This window comes from Panthera tigris, chromosome B2 (genome assembly GCF_018350195.1).
Source record: "Panthera tigris isolate Pti1 chromosome B2, P.tigris_Pti1_mat1.1, whole genome shotgun sequence".
Lineage (NCBI taxonomy): Eukaryota > Metazoa > Chordata > Mammalia > Carnivora > Felidae > Panthera > Panthera tigris.
Window position 1 is genome coordinate 77,290,018 of NC_056664.1, and position 14,895 is coordinate 77,304,912.

Sequence of the window (14,895 nt, forward strand, 5' to 3'; positions counted from 1 at the left end):
ATATATGCTATGTTGTTTCCCATACATATAAACCTATGATGAAGGTTAATTTATAAATTAGGCACAGTAATTATTATTGTTGTAATAATAATAATAATAATAATTGAAACAATTATTGTCAATAATAACAAAATAGAATAATTACAGCAATATACTGTAATAAAAGTTATGTGAATGTGGTCTTTCTCTCTCAAAATATCTTATTGTGCTTTCTTGTGATGATGTGAGATGGTACAATGCCTATGTGATGAGACAAAGTGAAGTGAATGTCATAGGTGTTGTGACATAGCATTAGACTACTATTGACCTTCTGACAACACATCAGTAGGATCACCTGCTTCCAGACTGTGGAATAAGAGGGGACTACTGCACATTGAAACACTTGAAGATGAAGCAGCGTTTCAGTCTGATGGCATTTGTTGACATGAGTCTCTGTTCAAGTGGCTAAAACGTAGCACAATACATACAAAATTGATTTTTTAGCTCACATTTTCAAAAGAAATATGCTAGGTCACTTTTATGTTGCTTCCATGTAAATTCAACTCCTTTAACTTAAAATCAGAATCATTAAAAATATTATTAACTTTCTAGCTCAAAGAATGAAAATGAGAAAAGCGAGCACACTGCATGATTTGCAAGCATCGCTAATCCTTTCTTCTCTAGACACTTATTTTTCAATTTATGAATTCAGCACTCTTCCAATTGCTTCCCTAACTTGTTTCCTGCTGCCTTGAACCATTTCACTGTTTATCAGCAGTTAATTCAGAATAGTTGAAGGTAACTAAGGAAATAGAAGTCAAATTCAGTCCATTTTTTATGTTTTCTGGTAATAATTTCATTGGGATTGATGTCTGATTGGTGGTTTTTCATTTAAGTGTACTCAGTTTGTTCCCTATAAGTGCTGATCTTTGGCCAAAAGTGACTGAGGAATGACTAGCCAAGAAGAGCTTGCTCTAATGAAGTTAAATCTACATTCACCATATGACCTAGTAATCCCTCAACTAAGCATTTGCCCAAGAGAAATGAAGACATGTCAATGTACACAAGTGTTTACAGTAGCTTTAGTTACTACTACTAAAAACTGAAAAAACACAGTGTGCATCAACTGGCAAATGGATATAAATACTTGTACATTGAAAAGGAAGGAAGTGCTGACAAATACAGAAATGAGGATGAATCACAAAGCATTATGCTAGATAGAAGACAGACCCAAAACAGTACAAATTGTATGATTCCTTTTAAGTGACATTTGAAAGAGGCAAAACTATATTATGGACAAAAAACAGATCAGTGGTTGCCAAGACCCCAGAGCAACAAAAGAGAATGACAGCAAAGGGGCATGTGGAGAGCTTCTTGTGTCAATGGAAACGTTCTCTACCTTGATTTGTAAGGTGGCCACCAACTCAATAAGCATATATCCAAATTCATTAGAACTGTTCACACAAAAAGAGTGAATTCTACTGAAAGTAAATTAAGCATCAATAAACTCACTCTCCTTTTAAAAGTGTGTAACATTGTCTCCAATCTCAGGGAGCCTAAGATGGTGGATAAGGCAGTCCCAGCAAAAAGACAATTCACAGTAACTACGTACATCATTTTTTTAAAAAAAGAGGACTTCATAAGCCATGCTGTTCTAACATCTCCTTCTGTGGTTCTTCTTGGGTTTAATATGTGTCAGATGGAATTCAGGGATTGTCATGTTTGAAGTCCTGTTTTCTGAGACATTTCTAATTGTAGCACTTCAACACACAGGAAACCACTTTTGAAGCTTATGAGAGGAAACAGGTTGAATTTTCCTTTGCATTGTAGTCACAGAAAACTAATCAAATTCTAGAGTTGAAAGTCTTTAGCATCAGGAGACTTGCCTGGTGTTAACCAAGGACACTTTTTTATAGGGTATTCTCTTATAAATAATGTAACTTTATCACAATTATGTAGTTAACTTATTACTTATCACAGGAACTGCACTATACTTATTACCTGAAAAAAGGACCAAAGTTATTTTTTTGGATGGGTGACTTCCAACTCTTAACTGGGCTATAGCTGAGGCTCCATACTAAGCCATGCATTTAGTTAATGTAGTCTTTCCTTTTGCTTCCAGAAAGCTTGTCATGCCCTGTGTGCACTGTCTTGGTTCACCGTCATGCAGCAGTACAGAGCACTTGTCAGTGACCTCCATTTTTCCAAGTGTATTTCAATGTTTCTCTCTCCACCCCCCACCCCTGTGCCCCCACTCCCAGCCCCCAGCCGATGACTGAACTCAGAATTGCAGCTTTCAAGGCGCTTGCCAAAGGATATAATCTTAGAGTTACTGCCAAGGAATACCTTCTGCAAAATTAGGCACGAAAGATAGTCTATGAGAATTGCCTCAATGCAGGGTTTTTCATGCCATTTAACTAGACTCACAGTAAGAAATGCATTTTGCATCATGACCCAATACACACATTTGAAAGAAATGATGAAGTTTCTTAAGATACTCTGATTAATCTTCTTTACTCTCTTCTATTTTTTTAATCCTTTTTAAAAGTTGGTTGTGAACCACTGAATTAATTTTACTAACCACTAATAGATGCAACCTGTAGTTTGAAAATCAGTGATCTACAGGCTATGAAACTTGCCATTTATCTAAACATTACATAATCCAATGAGAGTAGATCATTAGGGAGTATTTAACCTTGACTACATTTTAGGATAAACACCCCTTCCAATATCCCACCCTCATGGACCTAAATTACTTTTATGAGTTTTATTTTTGTTTAATACCATAAGCCCATGTATTATTAAGAATGTCATCAAAGACTGTTCATTACATACATAGTATTCCCTCTATGAAGGCCAAGGGTAGAAAAAAGTCTTTCTGGTCTCACTGTCAGGAAATATGATGATTATCCTAAGTGACTGACTTATTTCTCCTTTTGGTAAAACATATTGTATTCCCTTCCTCATATTGCCAATTAGAAGGCTTAGTTTCACATTCACAGCCTACCTCTAACAAGTACATGGGAATTTGGGGCTAGGATTTGGACATTTAAACTTACTCCTAATTCCCTTTTACTCTCCTATCTTTTACTTTTTGTTCTGCCTCATGTTTCTTATTGGCCTTATATTTATTTTCACTTACTCTTTATATTTTGTATGCCACTTTAAATCTTTGTGAAACAGAAGGGAAATATTAGAGAAAGAAAAAAATGGGAAGGAAAGAGAAAGAGAGATTACTTTCCAAGTATGATGATAAGACTCTGGTTTTCAAGCCTTCATTTCTTACATTTCAAAGTGAAATTAACATGAAGGTACAAATTCAGAACACTTTGTCCCACCTGTATCAGAAACAATAATTATAAGAGAAACAATTTTTCTGATATCTTAACTAATAAAAACTGGGTTTAGAGTTTTATCTGAACATTAAGTATTCTATACGCAACAATAAATACTGCCTGGACCAGTAAGAAATAACTTCAAGCAAAAGCTACCTTCTGTAATTGTATATGATTTGTCCTAATACCAGAGAATGCAGTATTTTCTTTGTGGCCCAAACACTATGTGGTATCTAAATTGAAGGAACAGTTTTTTCTGAAAGAAGCAAATAACATGTATTTTACTGGTGGCCAAGGTGACTGACTTCAAATACATTTCTAAATAATGAAATAAGTCAGGATATTAGAGGACAGATAAAATCACCTATGAAAATACATGTTTGGCTTTACTTAAGACCTCTTTGAAATAGTTCAGAACCAAGGAAATTATTTGGCAATATCAACAATGAAAGAAAATTAATTTTATGACTATGTTTTAGAAAATCAAATCAACACCCCTTGTTTAAGTAGCACCCCACCTAAAAAGTTGATTTATTAAATCTATATTCATTGAATAGATCAAATATTAATATCCACCCTACCATTTTCAAACCTCTTTTATCATCTCTTCATGCTGTTTTTGCCATTTTTAGGATACTGGTATGTAAATAATCAATGACAAATAATACTATTTCTTTGATTAGCCCAACTATTCTGGTGCTACTTTGATTTCATTGGTCCACCCATCCTACCTCCAATCCAGCTGTGATTTAAACTATATAGTTATATTTGTACAAAGACAAAAGAACAGGCAGTGGGAACAAAAATAATCTTATGAAGAAATTTAAGGCTGATGGTATTTCTAAGTATTTGCCAAATAGATGTCTTAATAAACAGTATTAAAAAGAAACAACATACCCAAATGGAGTCACTTTTGCTAAGCCCCACCACAACTTAATACCTAACCTAACTACAGTTTCAGCCTCTCCCAGGAGAAGAATCTTAAGTCAGTCTGGAATTTCCTGATCAGCGCTAGTGAGACAATCCACATGATAAGACCTCCTGCTTTTCCCTAATGAGAGGTGGCTTGCCTGAAATAATCCACTCTGTTAACTTCTGCCTATAAAAACTTTCCATTTTGTATAACTCCGTGGACCCTCTTTCCACTTGCTAGATGGGATGCTGCTTGAATTATGAATCATTGAATAAAGCCAATTAGATCTTAAAATTTACTCAAATTTTGTGTTTTAGCAATAGTAATGGGAAAAGAGGTTGATGGAAGGATTATAATTATGATATGCAAAAGCAGATTAATTGAGTACTTTCTTTCAATGTACAATTAATAGCCTCAATGTGGCTAAGTTTTGGTTATGTAGAGAAATTAACTTTGAGCAATAATGTGAAAGCTTAAAATCAACTTTGTTGAAGAACAGATCAAACAAGAAGGGAACTTCTGCCTTCTAATAGAACTTACTTTTTGGAATCCTGTCTCTGTTTCTCAGCTTTTCTTCCATCTTCTCTGATTATCAACCCTTGGTCTCCATTGGCTTTGGTCCTCCCCCAATCTCCTCAATTCAACCTTTCAATGTTGAGAGTGCCTTAGCACTAAGGCTTGGCCCTCTTCTTTGCACTCTCCATACTCTCCCCTGCGTCACTTCAGTCCCTCCTGGAGCTTTACACACCATCTATATGCTAGTGGCTCCCAAATATATGCTCTAGGCTCAAATACTCCTTTGCTTTTTGACCCAGAGAGTCATCCATTCGGCAAATACTTAGGCACTGAGTACCTGTGGTGTATGAGTCTAGGTCTGGAGATATAGCGGTGAATTTAACAAAGTCCCTGCTTTCACAAAACTTATTTTCTAGTAGGGAAACAGGTCATGTAAACAATAAACACATAGAATATTAATGTGTTAGAAGCAATAACTGTTAAAAAGAAAAATTAATCAAGATATAGGGATTGAGTATTAAAGTTGAAGGTAGAAACCATTCTAGGTAGAGCGGTCAGGGAAGAAATCTCTGAGGAGTTGAATTTGATCAGAGACCTGAGTGGAGTAGAGGTAAGCCAAGAGGCAAAGACCTATGGGAAGAGATTTTCTAGGTAGCAAGTAAGGTGAATGCAAAGGCCCTGAGACATGAATACCATGTTTAGTTTCTACAAAGAGAAAAAAGTCAAGTGTGCCTGGAGCAGTAAGTAAGGGAAAGAAAGGAGGAAGATGGGATCAGAGAAGTAACCAGAAGGCAAAACAAGACCCTCTCAGTCATTATAAAAATTTTAGATTTGGGGGCTCCTGGGTGGCTAACCATCCAACCCTTGATTTTGGCCAGGTCATGATCTCACAGTTTGTGAGACTGAGCCCCACATCCAACTCTGTGCTGACAGTGCAGAGCCTGGTTGGGATTCTCTCTCTCTCTCTCTCTCTCTCTCTCTCTCTCTCTCTGCCTCTCCCCCACTCACGCTCTCCCTCTCTCAAAATAAATAAATACCCATTTTTTTTAAAAAAGGAATTTCAGATTTTATTCTAACTCAGATGGGAAGCCAGTGAAGGGTTTTGAGCAAGTATCTGATACAGTCCAACCTAGTTATCTATCTGATATCTCTATTTGAATATCTCAAATTTAACATGCTCCAAACAGAACTCTTAACCTCCCTCCCACCAAAATTAAATTAAAAAAAAAAAATCCTGCTCCTTCTCTATTTTCCCCATCTTAGTAAATGTTACCACAGCCTATCCAATTACACAAGGCAGAATATACCAAATCATAACAGGTTCATCTATCTCTTTTATCTCTCATATCCATTCCATACTTAAAAACCTATACTCTCTATCAGAACAAATGACTAATCTATTTGCTTCTCTGTGTCTTTTATGCTACGAACCTAGTACATGACCATCTTTAACCTAAATAACAACACTAGGGCCAGATCTTTTACAGTTCTGACTTTCCATCATTGGCTTTCCCATGACCTAAATATAAAATACATAAACCCTGCCATGATCTACAAGGTCTTGCACAATTGAGTCTATGACTTTTTTTTAATATCTTTTTATATCTCACACCACTTTTCCTTTTTTTTTCAATATATGAAGTTTATTGTCAAATTGGTTTCCATACAAAACCCAGTGCTCATCCCAAAAGGTGCCCTCCTCAATACCCATCACTCACCCTCCCCTCCCTCCCACCCCCCATCAACCCTCAGTTTGTTCTCAGTTTTTAAGAGTCTCTTATGCTTTGGCTCTCTTCCACTCTAACCTCTTTTTTTTTTTTCCTTCCCCTCCGCCATGGGTTTCTGTTAAGTTTCTCAGGATCCACATAAGAGTGAAACCATATGGTATCTGTCTTTCTCTGTATGGTTTATTTCACTTAGCATAACACTCTCCAGTTCCATCCATGTTGCTACAAAGGGCCATATTTCATTCTTTCTCATTGCCACATAGTACTCCATTGTCACACCACTTTTCCTAAACTTCTGATGCTCCAGCACACTTACCTCTACCATTTCTTTGCACACACCTTTCCTATCATAGGGAATTTAGGTTACTATTCTTCACTACTCTCTCATAGTTGCCTCTCTCTTCCTTCATTCTTAACTGACATGTCCCTTCCTCAGAGAGGACTTCCTTACCCACCCATTATATTGTTGTCTTTCCCTGTTATCCTTTCCATGTATTTAATGGCACTTATAAGACTTTAAGGTTCATGAGAATAGGAACCATGTCTGCCTTATTCACTCCTGTGTGCACAGTCCCAGAATTGTGCCTGGAACAGAGCAAGTACTCAGTAAATATTTGATGAAGGAAGGATCAGTTGTCCTTATCTTGTCCAATTAATCCTCACAACCACACTGTCTTAGAAATCATTGTGTCTAATTCACAGATGAGAAAACAATCTCAGAATCATTCAGTGACCTGCCTAAGATTATACAACTAATTAGGACAGAAATAGGATTCAAAGTTAGCAGACTGTTATGTTGCAGATACCATCTGAAAATAATTTTTTCTAATAACAATATTAAAAATGAATCAATAAGTATCAATTCCATTTAACTAAATCTTAAAACATTGACCAGAAAATGTCCTCACTTTGACCTACATCATGGAAGAAGGAGAAATATAATCTTTGGGCCTGTACCAAGCACAGTGCAGACTCATAACAGATCAATAGATGTTGATCATTTAAATGACCTTTACATTTAAGTTATAGGCCTCTCTAACCCAAGACAAACATTCTTTTTATTAAAATGTATAATCTTATTTTATTCTTCCTTGCGTGAATTCTCTTGATTATTAGTTTCTTTAATAATACCATAGGGCTTTTAATGACAGCTAATACTTATTCTTAGCATCTTTTGTTAAGATTTTCAATAGCAACTATTCTACTTAAATTAGTCTACCTGATGGCACTGAATATATGCTAGGCATAATCTATTATTTCCCTGAAGTTACATTTATATGCCCTGATCCATTTTAAGTGAACTCATATATGCACATGGAGTATACACATCTGGCTCCCAAGATGAGGAAGGGGTCTTCTTAGTATTTCCACATTCTGATAAAAATGTAAGTCATCAACAACCAGTTATGAATTGAGAATTCCATCTTTTTGTCTCTTCACAGTCCATAAAACATAGTGGGAACTTAAACATTGTTTGTTAAATGAATGAATACATGTATAAATGAGTAAATAAGTACAAATGAGTAGAAAGGACAGAGAGATGGAGTTTTGCTTTAAACATCAAACACTTCTGTTCACACAAAGGCTATTGATTTTTTTAGAAAGTAGTTCCTTTTCAAAATTCTTGATATTTTCTCTTTTAGTGCTTAAACCAAAACTTGGGTCATTTAACTTTATAGTGGATATAAAGTGGATAGTGGATTTGTATTTACTATAAAAGCACAATTTGCTAATTATGGAAAATAAGTAAATACATATATGTAAAATGAAAAAAAAGGACTGTTTACGATCGCTTCCTGAGACAGAGAAGCTACTCTTCTTTCTGTACCCCTTATCCAAGCAAGAATCTTAAGAATTAATACATAACTTTAATGAAGATTATATTTTCTCTAGCTGCTGCAATGAAAGATGTCCTCAACAACCAATAGGTTTATATAACTAAAGCATTTGTATAGCATATCAATCTAATTTGAAGTATGGTTCAAAATTGGCATACGTGCTCTAATTAAATAAGATAAGCCTCAAAGCTCTTGCATATCTTTTGTTTGTTTGTTTTAATTCTTAACCTCAGCCTATCTTTTCCCCAGGTTGTTCAGAATCTTTTCTGTTCTATGAAAATTTCCAGTCCCACACTTGCCTTCTACCCTTAACCAGTGACTTGATTCTCCTCCGGGTCTTTCCATGGCAATATCTCTCCAAACACCACCCCCCTTTCACTTACTGTTCTATTTTATCCTCATCCCTCCTCTCAAAAGAGGGTGGAATCCCTTTCTATACAAGATGGGTTCTTCCACCTGGGGTTCCATCCCTTTCCCTATTACCTTCTTTTCTTTCTCCTTCATCTTCATGTGTTCTCTTCCCCTGGGATAAAAGTCTTCCTTATCCCTAAGAAAAATAAATAAATAATAACAAACCAGAAGCAAACAAAGCCTTACCTCCATTTTATTCCTCCTTTACATTAACACTCCATGTTACATCTTTGACATCAAGCCCTTCAAAGAGTTATCTATGCTCATTTCCTGAACTTCTTAGCCTTGTGCTGTTAACCCTATAATCTGGTTTCTATTTACTGATTTCATTAATTTTCTAAAAGTCTTCTCTCAAAGGTCTGAATAATACAATACCCTCTGTCATACTTTCTAGAATTCTCAGAGCTATTTTTTTTTCCCTCAGAGCCATCTTTATCTCTTCCCTCCAACAGCCCCTTATCTAATCAGTTAGTATATTGTGTCAATTCTCCTTCATGCTGCCTCTCTTATCCATAGTTTCCTCTTTATTCCAATAGGAGTAGCTCAGGTCCAATTCTAATCTTTTGTCCCTCTGCCCTTGATTATTACAAGTGACTCCTAACTGGTCTCCTTAAACCTGCCTCCTTCTATCAGTGCCAAAAAGTAAGCACTCTTGTCCTCAGTAATCAGACCCAACCTTTCCTTTAGCTTCTCTACCTCCTGAGACCTCCTGCCCCACATTAGTGTCCTCACTTCTTCCTGGGCTTCCTGCCTTATGTTTTGGTTATACTATACTGCTAGGCTGGAAATGCGTTTCAACTCTGACTGTGGAAAGACAAATACATTTACCAGTCACCTCCTCCATGAAGCCCTTCCCAGAGTGTTCATAAGCTAATATAACCTGAAGAAAAATTAGAATAAGACATAATGACAATGTAATCCCAATTTATATGTCTACTTGTATATGGTATATAAACATAGTGGATAGATATAGGTGATAATGTTAACAGTGCCCATTAATAAATTTTTTTTTAATGTTTATTTGTTAATTTATTTTTGAGAGAAAGAGAGACAGAGTGTGAGCAGGGGAGGGACATATAGAGAGGGAGATACAGAATCTGAAGCAGACTCCATGCTCCGAGCTGTCAGCACAGAGCCCAACACAGGTCTTGAATTCACAGACTGTGAGATCATGACCTGAGCCGAAATTGGATGCTTAATCGACTGAGCCACCCAGGTGCTGCAACAGTGCCCATTTTAAAGTATGATGCTCTAGAGATATGTATAGGGCTTTGGGCAACTCATTTTCTTTTGTATTTTCTGAATTATTCATAATAGCTAATATTTCTTGAGTGCTTCCTCTATACTAACCTCTTTACATGCATTAATTTATTTAATCTAACAACAACAAACAACAAAACCCTCTAATATAAGTATTAGTATCTTCATATTACCAAGGTAATTGAGAGTGAAGCAACTTGCCCCGTCACAGAGCTGGCAAGAATCATCTGGCTCCAGAGCCTGCTCCCTTAAGCACTCCACTAAACTGCATGAAGGATTTTCATAATTGGAAAAACATGTTTTTAATTGCTTTTTTCCCTCCTATCTCCACCTCTGCCCAGCTCCACCCCCTAACACCACCAAATTCCAAATTCTCCTTCCATTTCCTTCAAAGACACTAATCTCAGGCAGGTATTAAAGAGAAAGGCAATCTGATTAAGAAAATTTGCATGAACTTGTGAATTAGCAATTGCCATCCTAAGGTAATTGAATCTTAAAAAGGATTCTTGTTAACATAAATGAATCCTAATTAGTGGAATTTCTGTTGCTATGACTAAGTGAATGTGTCTACTACTGGCAATGTGCAGAGGGGCAGAGGAGTATCTTGGGAAGGAGGATTTTCTCCACATACCTTAAAGCAAAAAGCTGTATTATGCACAAGGTCTCACTCTGTCTCTCAAATCCACCCTCCTTCCCACACAAGTCTGGTTCAGAGCACCAATAATCCTGACCCTGAGGCCTGCATAAAATTCCATTATACCATTTTGACACTGCAGAGTCCACCAAAAACCAGGCTAAGAACCAAGGTCATAGATGTTTATCTCGTTGGAATGTTCATTTTAGCCAGAGCACCACAGTGTTGACAAATCCATAACCGAAGCAATAGGTATGTTTATATGATGGCATTTATTCTAGCTGTGTGTAAATTTCACAGGAAAACTTTCCAGTGTAAGCATTTGTTCAAACCTCTTTTGTAGCTATCATATTTCAGGAGGTGAGTTTTATGGCTGTGATTTTTACATGTCCTACTTTGGTTGCATAATGATGAGATTTTAAATCAAGGTTTTTGCCTTGTATTTGCTACCTCAAAAGAATGCTGGGGATTCACATGACATTTTCTTCTCTCTGCATTTCTAGGGACTAAGTGTCCTTCATTTATCATGGTCAAGTTCTCAAGGGAAATCCAATGGACTGGGCACAGGAGTGTCAACCACAGGGCAAGCTATTTGCTCCCTGGGGAAGTGGCTAGGTCTGAAACTACACTGTAAGCTCATTTCCAGGAAAAAAAAAACAAACGTCTTTAATAAAACTAAGAATCAAAAAGTGATGCAAAGGAGACTCATCTGACAGAAAGATACCTAGTAAGAACTTTACAAATATTTTTTGGATGGATGGATGGATCAATGGGTGTATACAAGCACCTGTGGAAGACCCAACGGTCAGAGAACATAATGGGGGAGATGCAATCGTGGGGGAGGGAAATGAAATAAATAACATTCCTTATTCCCTCTGCCAATTTTAGAGATTGTTTTGTTGTTGTATGTATTCAGGAAAACTGGGCAAAAATACAAGCACTCTTCCATGACAGTCAGTCTTCTACAAGACAGCACCAAATCTCAGTGGGAAGAGAAGGACCCCTGGAGAAGGCAAATCTGAGAGAGAGACTGAACCTCAGTAATTTTAAGATTCCACATACACAGGGGTGCCTGGGTGGCTCAGTCAGTTAAGCATCTGACATCAAAGTCATGATTTCATGGTTTGTGAGTTCGAGCCCGGAATCGGGCTCTGTGCTGACAGTTCAGAGCCTGGAGTCTGCTTCACATTCTGTCTCCCTCTCTCTCTCTGCCCCTCCCCTGCTCATGTTCTGTCTCTCTTTTTCTCAAAAATAAATAAACATTAAAAAATGTTTTAATCTTAAAAAAGGAAGATTCCATATAAATAATGGAGTCCAGAAAGTGCCATTATGAAGTAAATGTAACTCACAGTCTTAATATACCCACCCAGAGAAAGGAACACCATACCAGGGGGAGCAGGTGAGGTGAAGAGGCTGGGCCAGCTGAGTTTGCCCAGAAATTCTGAATATTTAATATAGGTTCTCTCCTGGCTTAATGTTTGAAATTCATATTATTCGATGGTATTCTATTGTTTGAAACTTTTAAGGGAAGTTTTTAATGAGAGTAGCTGTGGCAGGGACTTGCTACTCATCAAAAATTGTTTGCTCCCTCACATTTCCCACCCTTTGGCAGTTAGGAAGGGCCACACAACTAGCTCTGGAAAATAGGCTGCAAGCAAACGTGGCTTCACTGCCAGAAAGAAGTACTCAAGAGCCAGCATGTGATCTGGCTCTCTTACCCTGAGGCACAGACTGAAAAGTCTCCAAGTTCTAGATGGTGCAGCTACAAGACTGCAGAGCCTCAATTAGCCTGTGCCCCTAGACAATCTGAGCTCAGATTTCAATTCTTTCACATACTAGCTCAGTGATCTCGGGCATGTGGCTTAGTTTCTCTGAGCTCGGTTTCCTCAACTGTAAAATGAGTATAATAATAGTACCTACCTCAATAATTTGTTCAGGGTAGCAGAGAGTAAGCAATGAGTAAATACTATGTATTATTAAAAATCTAAAAATAATGAGAAAGGACACATAATAAATACATTCGTTTTATTTCTCTCTCTTTAAGAAATAAAGGCAACGTTGAATTATTTATTTATTTTTATTTTTTTTAGAGAGAGTGCAGATGAGCAGGGGAGAGGGTCAGAGGGAGAGAGAGAACCCTAAGCAGACTCCATGCTCAGCACAGAGCCCGACATGGGACTCAATCCCACGACCCTGGAATCATGATCTGAGCCAAAATCAAGAGGCAGATGCTCAACCGACTGAGCCACCCCGGTGCCCTGAACATTTTAAAAGTAACTAATAAATATTATAATTGATACAATCACTTATGTGTCTTTTTTTCCCTTGCTATGGCATTCACTTCCAAACTCAGAACCAACCCTCTATTTTTTTTTTAATTTTTTTTTTAACGTTTTATTTATTTTTGAGACAGAGCATGAATGGGGGAGGGGCAGAGAGAGAGGGAGACACAGAATCGGAAGCAGGCTCCAAGCTCTGAGCCATCAGCCCAGAGCCCGACGCGGGGCTCAAACTCGCGGACCGCGAGACCGTGACCTGAGCTGAAGTCGGACGCTTAACCGACTGAGCCACCCAGGCGCCCCCCAACCCTCTATTTTAAAAAGTCTATCACAACCACATTTTCAGATTATATGTATTTTAGCAGGTATTGTTTTTTCGAAGGAGTATATCTTTCCAGAAGAAAATAAGAACAAGTGATAGTTATTTACTGTGCCATTTAATGAGTATTTGCAGAAAGGATTATAAGGTGAAAAAAATTGTAAAAGAAGAAAGGAAGAGTGTAATTTCAAATGAAAGTTTTCATTCTGAAATGAGATTTCTAAACCTTCATAAAATTTGGTTCTCCAACTTAATGTCACACTAATACATCATATTTATCAAACACTTCAGCACTGATAAAGCAATTAGAAATGAAAAAAGGCAATGGTGGTGCCCTGAGTTGTGGATTATCTAGATGTTACCCTAAACATAATTTCAGTGCTTACATTTTCCACCTTTTAATACCCGTGTTGCTCCAATTTCACATTGGAAGGAGAGTGAAGTAATTGTGCTTTCACAATTATAGAAAAGTTGAGAAATTGAAGCAAGACTACATTTTCTGAGGAAACTCAAAATGTCAATTGATGCTGATTAAGCTTTAAGCACCCATTTAGGGTAAGCATAACATGGAGGGCACAAGACATTTGCTCCACCCAGAATGTCTCTCTAGTCCTTACCCAGTGGTGAGCTCTTCTGACACCATCCAAAGCCCTTCTTTGCCTCCTTACTTTCCCCTCATGCCTAGAAGTAGCTGGTCACTCCTTTCACCGTGTCTCCCCATAGCTGCACAGACTCCTTCCTACTCGTGCTTATTTGCATCTCTCCCTTCCATGAGAATAGGGTGTCTTGTATACCCAGGAGTCCCCAAAACCTATACAGGCTCCTAAACTTCAATCGAACATTACAAAAACTATTGTCCAAATAGCTGAATATGTAGACAGTGAATTAGACTGTATAAACATGTAACATATATTCATTTTGCCTATGTAGCTATTTTATACAACACACAGCATCTTCTATTTTAATAAATTTTATGAGTCCTCTTCTTCCACTAAATAGTGAGGTGCTAGAGGAGAGCAATTTTGTGTCATTTCCACTTGTAAGCTCTCATACCATCCAAAAAAGAGGCTTAAAGGCAATTAAGTGCTGTTTGCTGAAATTAATTTAAAGTATTACAGTAGGCATAAGTGCTAGGTGACTCACTCAGTAGCAAGTGAAATTAGGTCCTCATTGTGTCATGTGATCCTAATATTTATTACTGATACAGCCAATATATGTATCATTAATTAATCCAGTCCTTTATTTACTATGATTCTGAGGCTACGCACAAGAAGGTTCAGCTAGGTCCAACAGATCACCAAAGTGTGAATAAAACTGCAGCAACCTTTTTAGAAAGTCAGTTTACAGTAATACTACAGACTATGTCAAATGTACGTAAATTTCTATTATAAATTCCCATTGTAATCACAGTCTTCATAACTCAAGTGTCAGCATCAATGTCTTACCATCAATATTTCCTTCAAACCCAAAAACTTGATCTGTCTCTTTAGAAACTTAAAATATTAAACTTCCCCACAATTTTCATATGATTAATGCCCCTCTATCATGTGCAATAATTCCCTCAAACACACACTGAGATACTTTGCAAAATACTGAGAAGTTACCTAGTGATTCATCCTGAGTGTAATATGAGATGGAAGCATAATGAAAAGGCAGAAACAGGTTCTGTTTCCAAAGACTCTGA

The 14,895-nt window shown here is 37.2% G+C and overlaps 1 long non-coding RNA gene across 1 annotated transcript in view; it reads right to left on the minus strand.

The window, feature by feature from the left end:
• The window catches only part of LOC122238410, a 39,512-nt gene extending 29,907 nt beyond the window's left edge, over positions 1 to 9,605 (minus strand). Inside the window, exons 1-2 of the long non-coding RNA XR_006217324.1 lie at positions 9,548 to 9,605; positions 8,792 to 8,855 (exon numbers count right to left, since the gene is read on the minus strand). This is a non-coding gene — a long non-coding RNA (uncharacterized LOC122238410). The remainder of the gene's footprint in view (positions 1 to 8,791; positions 8,856 to 9,547) is intronic.
• Positions 9,606 to 14,895: the final 5,290 nt, after the last annotated feature.